Here is a 10,816-nt window from a genome sequence, read left to right on the forward strand (position 1 = left end):
TGCTTAACAACATCCTATCTGTCCGACGAGCACATACCATTATCTACAACACTGCTCTCAACCTTATTTCTCTGACTAACTTTTTAGAGAAAAAAAATGAGATTGTTGATGATAAAAAATATTATCCATTTCTAATCTTGGAAAACTATAACATCTCTCCTCTCTTTTGTTATTGTTGTTGTTTCTGTTTTAAAAAAATAGTAAGAGTAGCAAAAACAAGTTCATCCTTTCTGTTTCTCGAAACTTATTTGTTATTATTTCCGTAGATTTAATTATAAATTCATTTTTTATTAATTGCAAAATATTTTGGGCCATTTATATATGTATTATATGTCCTCATTTATAAAAATGAATATTCAGTATTTCAGCTAGTGGATTACTTTTTTTGAAAGAAAGAACTGATAGTGGCTATCAGAGTTGAGCCTAGTGGATTACTTGATCGCACAAAATTTTGTTTACAATCAATAATTTTCTAATAAATTAAACTTCAAATCTAAAGCCTTATAAAAGACTGTGAGTCATAATTATGCTCGGGTTGTATTAGACATTTAGACTATTAGTTCCCGTATCTAGCTGAATTCATTTTAGCTAAGGTACTGTATCGTTTGAGTTTGAATCCAGTCCATTCATTATATATTAGCACAAATTTGAAAGAAATTTCGTGCATTACAAGTTTGGACTGAATTGATCCAGATTCTTATCATATGTTTCGAATATTCAAACTCAAACTGTGAGATAGTGCTGAGGATCCGAAATCATACCTAGCTTAATAAAAAGATGGGAAAAAAGAAGAAGAGAATTCAGCCTTTTGTGCAGGAGCAGATCCAGTATCCCTCATGGATTTCGAGTTTTAGTGGTGATCTATCGATATCAATCGACTTTGTCTCTCTCTAAAATTTTTTTTGCCTCCCTCTAAATGTTTGATTTGTAATTTAGGTTAAATTTAGTCTTAAAATCAAAATAAATTTATTGAATTATGATTCGTAATTAGAATTATAAGTTAAAACATCATAAATTATAATTCAAAGCATTGATTTTTTTTCGAGTACCAAATTAGTTAATGGGTTTAAATCCAATAAGCTATTTAAATTTAATTCGATATTTTTTTACCCCCTCCTGACGAAATTTCTGGGTCCGCCCATGTTTTTGTGTCAACCTGTCAACTATAGAAGCTTTGATACCAAAATACGTAATTAATCAAAGGTTCTAAATAGTGCGCTATAGCATTTTCAAACCATAAAAGCTATGGCGCTATCAGCGCTATAGCGGCGCTATTTGAGTATAGCTGTTTTTTTAACCAGTTCGCTATGACGCGATAAATGCTATTTAAACCTTTGCAATTAATACTTGCGATGAAATTTCATGTAATAATTTATTGGGAAGTATTACATGGCGTGTTCAGTGTAATTAGTGCAAAGAGAAAATTACCATTAGCGTGTCATTTTGCATTTTAACCAGTCATTATCATAGATTCGTAATAATCCTTTGTCAGCATTTGTGTTGATTATTGCAAATTGATAGGTTAAATTTGAGTAGGTATTTAACAAGTCAGAGGAAGGTGAGAAAGGTAAAAGAAACTTCATAATTAAATTTTATATTGTTGAATATAAGAAGACAAGATTAATGACTGTTATGTTTTTTATTTCTTAAAATTTAAATTTTATTCATCTCTAAATTAAAATGCAATAAATGTAACCAAGATTAAAGAAATAAGATAATTAAAAATATAATATATTTGTTTCTCTATCTTTTTCTACTCTTTTTTTTTATTTATCTTTCCTCTTTATTTCGTGTAAACTAAAACATAATGTTAGAATCTTCTTGACTTTTACGAAAGATAAAAGTCTTGATTGACCGGGTCATTCATAATAATATTTGTATTAAATTCATACCTAATGTGAAAGGAGACCCTTTTAACAATGGCTCCGGTATAAGTACTTCATACCTAATGTGAAAGGAACCCTTTTAACAATGTCTCCATTATATGCTATCACACATTCACATATAGAAGGGGTAAAGTCGTAAAGACTTTATTTTAACAGAGCAGTTTTAATCAAAATAATGTTGCGTATAATTCATGTGTTGCATAAAATTTAAACTTCTCTGTTAAAATCTGTACCCATAAAAGTCTTTAAGTCAAAAAGTTGTACACGTTGGTGTAATTAGAAACGCAGGAGGAAGTAAATAAAAAAATAAAAAATTGATGACAACAAAAGGACCAGAATTAAAAATTAAAAGAACGAAAAGAAAATGTTAAAGACTAAGTCAGATAAGACTTAAGATGTCTTATTGATTTACTTTATTTGATTTTGCATCATAATTTTCCATAACCTTTATTGCATAGTATTGTTAAATTTAAAATGTGAACAACAGTTGATATTTTCATTATTCAACTCGTAGGTGTCGATTTCAAAAGTTCACATCCAGCTTCCCATTAATGCAAAGGAACCGTCCCATCGGAATTGGAGAATTCGGATCAAAACGAGATGAAATAACTGAAATTGGACGGATTATATTTTTAGAGTGTGCTTAGAAATAATGCTTTAAAATACGGTTTTGTTTATACATGTAAAAAATAGTGGCAAACTGTATATATGTTATGCGATCGTATATGTAAATTCTAACACAGATTTATATATACATATTTTAAAATAAACTATTGTTGAAATCTAATAATTTGATAATATATCTAAAATTTTTACCATATTAATTCCTTGAAAATTGAAATGAGAATAATACTCTAAAATTTCAATTTCTTAAAGATCACTAATAAATAATAATGGATAGTAATTTTCATGAAATAAAATTTATCATAAAATTCTACATAGAAAAATCATGAATTTGGATATAAAGAAACTCTAAAAGCTCAAAAGAGGTGAACTTAAATTATTTTTTTAAGTTATGGAGACATTATAGGTGCACAAAATGGGGTACCACTAATATAAACCCTAATCAACATATGTCCCGAAATTTTTATTAATAGGAAAAATATTAATTAAATATCGAGATTAGAGGAAGCTTTTGAATTTTTTTTCAGAAATAGAGAAAACGGGACGGGAAATCACGACCAATGGCCGTTATGGTTTATCACGGCCAGGTTTAGACCTTAATTAATAACTGAACCGTTAATTATCTAATAACTGAACCGGACGGACAAAAAACCAAAAAAAACCTGTCCGTTATGGGGTAAAACGGCCTATGTCCGTGATGCCCCATAACGGCCTTGTAGACATACTATAAATTAAATCCAAAATAGCGAGAGAGCGAGAGAGAAAGGTCTGGCAGGGACCGAATTATGTTTTTCACTTGTCCGTGATGGCCCATCACGACCCCTTTTTTTCCGTCTGTTACTACGCATCACGGACAGGATTTGGTTTTTATTTTTTTCGCTGTGTATCACCTGGCCGTAGTGCCCCATCACGGACACTGTCCGTTTCAAGCCATAACGGACCGGTTTTTTTTTGGTTTTTTTCCCGGTTAACCAGTTATTGAGCTTAGTGGAGGATAATTAAGCACTAACTATGGCCGGGATAAAGCATAACGGCCAGTGGCCGTGATTTCCCATCCCATTTTCCCTATTTCTGAAAAAAATTCAAAAGCTTCCTCTAATCTCGATATTTAATTAATATTTTTCCTATTAATAAAAATTTCGGAACATATGTCTGCATGGATTGTACCGTATAGTATTATGTGTCCGCCCGATTGCATATGCGGATGCATATTTAAATCCGCATATATATGTGTGTGATTGCATGTAGAGGTGTCAATAGGTACGATACGGGTAGGGTGGAACCATTTTCATATCCATACCCACTAAGAATTGGCATTCCCCATACCCTACCCATATCCTACCCATACCCGTTAAGAATTCCTACCCATACCCGTTAAGATTAGTAGGTAACGAAAAGGTAGTGGGCGAATAACGAATAATACAAATATAATAGTTTTATTATTTTTATAAATAAACCATCAAAACTTATCATGATACAATCACAAATATCTAAATAATAGTTTTTTATTAAGCAAAAAAATAAAATCACAAATATCTCTTCTAACAAATTCAATTCCTTAACTAAATAATAAATTAACATTCAAATAAAAAAAGTAAAATGTTTAACATAATATTCTTCTTATGATATAATTTATTTTATATAATTACCTGTTACCCAACGGGTACGAAATAACATTTACTCATACCCATACCCGTTTATCTAACGAAAAAAAATCTTACCCATACCCATACCCAATAAGTTAACGGAAAAAAAAAATCTCACCCATACTGTCTTATCGAATATGATATGGGTAGGGCAAACGGGTAAACGGGTCTCATTGACACCCCTAACTGCATGACATTTTGAGTGCAACAATAGGCCATATATGCATATGCGGTTCATAGTAGGGATCTAAAAAAAACACGACGTGGACAGATACGTCATGACACGACATGTATGTCGATCACGTGTCCCGTGACGTGACCATCTTTTCAAAATTTGACACAACATGTCGTGCGAAAAATTTGATCATGGCACAGCACGTGGTCACGCGAGTTACGTGTAATTAGAACTGTTGGATCTTGATCGAATGGTGAATTTTAAATAAACTTACTTAAAATATGAAAAAAATAGTCAAATGTGACAAATGTGACCAATTACTTTTGGACATGTCATGTGTGGTCACAACATTACTAATATGTTGTGAGATTGTGACCATCCATCCAAATTTGGTCACGGCACATCACATATAAATATGAGTTGGTTACAATACGGCACATGATCCAAGTTATGACATGACTAGTCACGACACGACACATATTTAGATATTTATTTATGTGGCCTTAAAAACACTGCAAAGAAGAGAATACACAAGAAGAAAAGATGAGTGATCAGACCTGACCAATTTCTGTTTGTTGGATTAAAAATATTTAATTTTGAAAAGCATTAAGAGGAAGGAAGATAATTATTTAAATTTTCGAATTTTCGAATTAGAATATAGATGAGGTAAACTTTTTATTGTGTCATTTCCCTTACCTCCCTTTACATACCCTTATTTATGTGGGTCTTTAATATCCATGCAACTGGAATCGAGAGGATTAGGTTGAATACCAAATCCATTCTAAAGAAAATAAAGTATAAATCTAGATAGTTTAAATTTCGTCAGACGGTCCAAATTGAATAATATATATTTATTCTCTATTATGGTAGCCTATATGGACACTGTGTAAATAATTGGCTTGGTTAAAGTTTCATTCAAATATATATATATTTTAAAAGAGGCTATAAGCCCATTTCATTACTTAAACAATTTAATTATAAAAGCACCATCAGTCAGATGATTGAGGAAGTTTAGTCACACCAACAGTAAAGAAAAAAAACAATTCAACCATCAACCTACAGTACAACCAGTTCTATTTGAGGCAATAGACCAAAAGTGTACTAAAGACACAAAGCATAAACCACTCAATATGGGGCTAAGGATTGGGACAACTACAAAATGAATTGCATTATCATTCATTCAGAACCAGAGAAAACTCCAGCTGCCATATATGTCTCTGCTGCTCCAGGAGTCACATATGGCACTATCTCCATATCAGGTGGAATGATGTTGAATGGCACAGCATCTTCAATCACTGGCATCCAGGAGTGAGCAGCCTCAGCAGTTTGTTACTTTATCTTACCTGACCAGTAATCAATTAAGAATTTTATTAGAAAAATAATAGTCCTAGCTGTTTTAGGTGCACAATTATTAAAACATATATCATTCCTATATTTCCATAGCGTCCAACATACAGCACTAAGGACCACTAGAAGACCGTTGCATTCCACTAAGGGAAGTGAAAGTGCATAGTGATATATGTCATCCCAGGTAGTCTATTGACTAAGAAATTGTTGGCTTTTACCTAACCAAAACCATACTTGTTGGGCCAAAAAACAATTAAGAAAGAGATGATCTCTGGTCTCATGCTTAGCACATATCTGACATTGTGAGCCACATGAAAATCCTGATTTTAGGTGGTACTGGTAGTACCCACCAGATGAGGGAATTATTAGGTAATACTCCTCTATGATTAAGCAAGTGATATATAGATTGAGTGGTGAACTTCCCTGAAACCTCCCACCTCCAGTGAAGTGTGTCTAAAGAAGAGGGAAGATGTGTGTGGCTAATTATGAAGAGAATACTAGACCAGTCAATCAGGTTGGCTCCAACTAAAGTCCTTCTAAAATGTACGACCCCCTTGTGTTGAGATGACTTCTGATAAGAGTATTTCTTTATTGGTGCACAAGTTGTAAATTTGAGGGAACTTGGTAGCTAGTGTACAATGTTGGTACCATATATCTTCCCAAAGCCTAACACTAGAATGCTGATAACCTGGTTCAAAGCTAATACTCATATTACATAGGGTTTCTAATCTACTAATAGCTATCCAAAAGAAAGATTTGTAGGTAGCATTTTCAGAACAATATTTCATGAGTATGAGGTCTTTCCAAGTGTCAGTGTAGTGAGAGTTTTTGAGTTTCCACCACCATTTGAGTAACAATAAGATGTTCATCTCTCTAAGATTTAATATACCTATTCCTCCAAACTTTTTAGCTAGACATGCCACAGACCATTTCATTAAAATGTATTTCTTTTTCGACCTAGTACTACCCTGCCATAAGAATTGTCTTCTAAGTTTATCAATTATATTTAGTATGGTAATAGGGAGTTTGTATACAGATAAAGTGTAAAGTGGAATGGAGGATAAAACTGAATTGACTAGTGTAAGTTTGCCTCCCAAAGAAAGCAGTTGTCATTTCCAACTAGGCAACCTATGTTCTAATTTGTCTACCAGAAATTGCCAATCTAAAATTGTTAATTTCTTATTACTCAAAGGAAGTTGTAAATACATGAAAGGGAAAGAATCGCATTGACATCTAAACAATTGGTGGAAATTAGAATCTTTACTAACATGAATTGGATACATATAAGTTTTGGAGTAATTCATTTTAATGCCTAAAAGTGCATCAAAGGCCATCATAGCCCACCATGTTGATTATATATTCTTTTCATTGGCAGCCAAGAAGAGAATAGTGTCATCAGCATAGTGGCAGTTGGTGATGGCTTTATTCTGTAAGCATGGTGGTCCTAATCCTACAATTTTATTTTGAACTCTACCATTATAGAAAATCTTGCTAAGTGTGTAAGCAGCTAAAATGTACAAAAAGGGTGAGAGAGGATCTCCTTGTCTAACCCCCCTTTTACAATAGAAATATTCAGTGTTGTGCCCATTGATAAGTATACTAGATTGTGAACTACAAAGCCAATGTGTAATCCATTGTATCCATTTAGAGCCAAAGTTCATACTCTCTAAGACCTCAAGTAAGTAATCTCAATGGATCTTATCATAGGCTTTCTCAAAGTCCACTTTGACCACTACACCTGGTTATTCAGTTGTTTGACATGAATGTAAAATCTCTTGTCTAAGTATTAGATTATCTAAGATAAATCTATGCTTAATAAAGGCAGATTGACTAGGATCTATAATTCTAAACATTATAGGTTCTAACCTAATAGTAAGAAGTCTAGAGAGTAATTTAAAGCTATAGTTTACTAAACTAATGGGTCTAAATTTGGTGATTAGTTTGGCATCCTTTTCTTTTGGGATGAGACAAATACCTGATTTATTCATTTTATGTAAATCTAGGGTATTTAAAAAAAAAATAGTGAGTGAGCACCATAAGATCTGATTTGACCACATCCTAAAAGAATTGATAAAATTTAAATGTGAAACCATCACGACCAGGAGCTCTATTTGGTTCTGAGGCAAACAGAGCATTTTTTAGTTATTCTTCTGTGAATGGTCTCTCTAAAGACCAACTTTCATAAAAATATATTAGATAACTTCTTTAAATCTAGCAAACAATTCTCAAAAACTGATAATTCATCTTGAAAATCATAAATACCTCCTTAAATTCTTATTCTTCTCTACACTGTTAACCCTCATCTTACAGGGAAAAATATGGAAACAGTCCCAAGCAAGGTTCTAAATAGTGTTTATTGCGTAATAGTGGGAAGCCTACATAAAAAGCTATAGCGAAAGCTATGCTACATAGCATTTTTTTATTTTTATAAAAAAATATATTATATATTTGTACTAAATATCAATATTATCTAAGTCTCATAGAACAATAAATAACACCAAATTGATTAAAAAATTATAATATTCATATTAAACCAATACAAAGTCCAAATTGTGACTCAAAATATCCATAGTAATACTAATATCATAAACTATCAATCTTTTTCTATTCAAAATATCTTTAGCATCATGACATAACCTATCTTTTTTTTTTTTATTTAAATTTCAAAATAACATAGATATCATGGCATAATTAACTATCTTAATCTATTAAAAATATTCCAACTACCATATAGTAAGTATCATTTTGTTACTTCAAGAAATATCTTAATATATTCCAACTATCATATATACATCATGGCATAATTAACTATCTTAATCTATTCAAAATATTCCAACTACCTTATAGCAAGTATCATTTTATGCTTAGTAAGTCAATTGCAAAAAAAAATCACGATTAAAATTCAATTTGAGCATTTATTTAAAGCTCATATAAATTGAAAAGAAAAAAAAAAACAGCTCATGTTGCATAGTGTGCGCTATTTACGCTACACACTATGCGCTATAGTGGACCGTTATTACCGCTATAGAGTCCATAGCTCAAATAGCTCGTTTTGATGCCATAACTTAGCGTTTAGGATTCAAAAATACTATATCGCTCTATTTAAAATACTGGTCCAAGGAATATAGTACATAGGAATGGGGATCTTAAAGTTTCGATCGGCCTTCTTTTATTAATAAAATCTTATTTCTTGGCAGTCTCTGCCAGGTTCTCAAAATAAAAATAAAAAATTAAAGTTCTGATCGACCAAATAACCACCTTGTAAATCGCTCCATTGATCACCTACATTGTCTCTTATTCTGTATCCTTCGTCGATCAACTTCTTTCTAATTGCCGATTTGAAAATTTTCGCACATTTTCTCTTGTAATCTGCGGTCCTGGAATTTTTTTTCCACACAACACAGTTTATTTCTTGGTGATTTGATTTGGAAATTGGGCAATATTTGGTTTCATTATTTACCTCATGATGAGCCGTTTATAGCCGAAATATCCTTGATCTTGCAAATTTGTTGTGGTTATGTCACGGTATGTCAAGTCGTATCGGCTGGTGAAAAGGAATACCTTGTATCCTTGCTCGGTAAGATTTTTTAATAAGTCAAGCACAAGAAGGATGGTTGAGCACATTCCTTTTGCTAACCAGCTTTTAAACGCCGTTGGATCAAATGGCATCCCTCCACATGAAAAGAACCTATTTCCTTGTCTGTAACATCCAAAGATCATACAAAAACAACCCATCTCCAGAGATCTACAATACATAACGTCCTTTATTTTATTTTTATTCATGGTGTTTGGACGTTATTGAAATCAACGTCCTTTTTTTTAACTACCGGGTTAGATTTTATTAACCAGGATGTAATGGTTCATAACGTTCGCCGTTATAAATCATGAAGTTTTTCTTAGATTTCAAATTCTGACAAAACCTTTCATTATTGTCAATAATTTTTATTTCATTTTTCTATTAATAAAAATTTCGAGAGAGGTGAGACTACGGTACTATGTACAGCACATGTCGGTTCGTACCATTGATATATATTTTTATTTTTTTAACTTTAAATACTTGATCTAAATTATTAAGCATAATCTTCATAAAAAAAATTGTACTTTGATGTCAAATTTTACATTTTTAGATATTATTTTTTTTGCTATTTTTAGGTTAGATAGAAAATCACTACAATTTGCAGCGAGTCTATTTTTTCATTTTCAGGATGTTTCGTTATTTTTTTGTTATATTATTTTCCATAACATATTAATTGTTTTGTTATATGTTTTTTACCGTAACGTGATTGCTATATGGGAACACAATATTATCGGTCATTTAGTTTGGATGACCTTGCACCATCTGAGGATGCAAATGAGACGAGCTATTGCCCGATGTATTCAGCACCGTATCCTCCAACAGCCCACGATCATGAGTCTAGTGGGTCGCAAATAACAACCGAGGCCTTCTTTGTGACACCGCCGGCCACGTACTCAGACACCATACAAGAGAAGAGGATGTACACTTTGTCTTTCAGGCCCAAAACACACACACCATACCGTTTCACACTGACTGATTATATATATATTTTTTTATGTTAGATTGGATTGTAATATTTTTTATGTTGAATTGTAGTATTTTATGTTAGATTTTTTTTTTTATTGTTTATCCTATATATTAGTTCATTTGGATCCTCTGTTTAGTATAACAAAACATAACCCTAATCATATAAAAATACTAATTAAGGAACATCGTCCAAAAAGAAAAAGAAAACGATGTGAACTTTATATATAAACTATTTAAATTTATAACTCTAAAGTTAGAATGCAGATAAAATATACTTTTTACACCACTCCTTTCTATTTCCCTTTCTTTACATATTCTTTATCTTGATCTAAAACACGCCCTTAAGATCATTCCAACTGGAATTGGACGGATTGGGTCGAGTAACAAATCCATTCTAAAAATACATGGCATCAGTCGATCTGGGTAGTTCAAATTTTATCAGACGGTCCAAATTGAATAATAAAATATTTGTCGTCTCTATTACTGTCGTCTGAATGAACACCGTACGTGCAAATAATTTGTTTAGTTGAAGTCTAATTCGCATATATTTAACTTCGTTCTTTCAATCTAGTAAACAAGTCTCAACAACTGATAA

Source organism: Carex rostrata, chromosome 6 (assembly GCF_964058835.1).
Source record: "Carex rostrata chromosome 6, lpCarRost1.2, whole genome shotgun sequence".
Lineage (NCBI taxonomy): Eukaryota > Viridiplantae > Streptophyta > Magnoliopsida > Poales > Cyperaceae > Carex > Carex rostrata.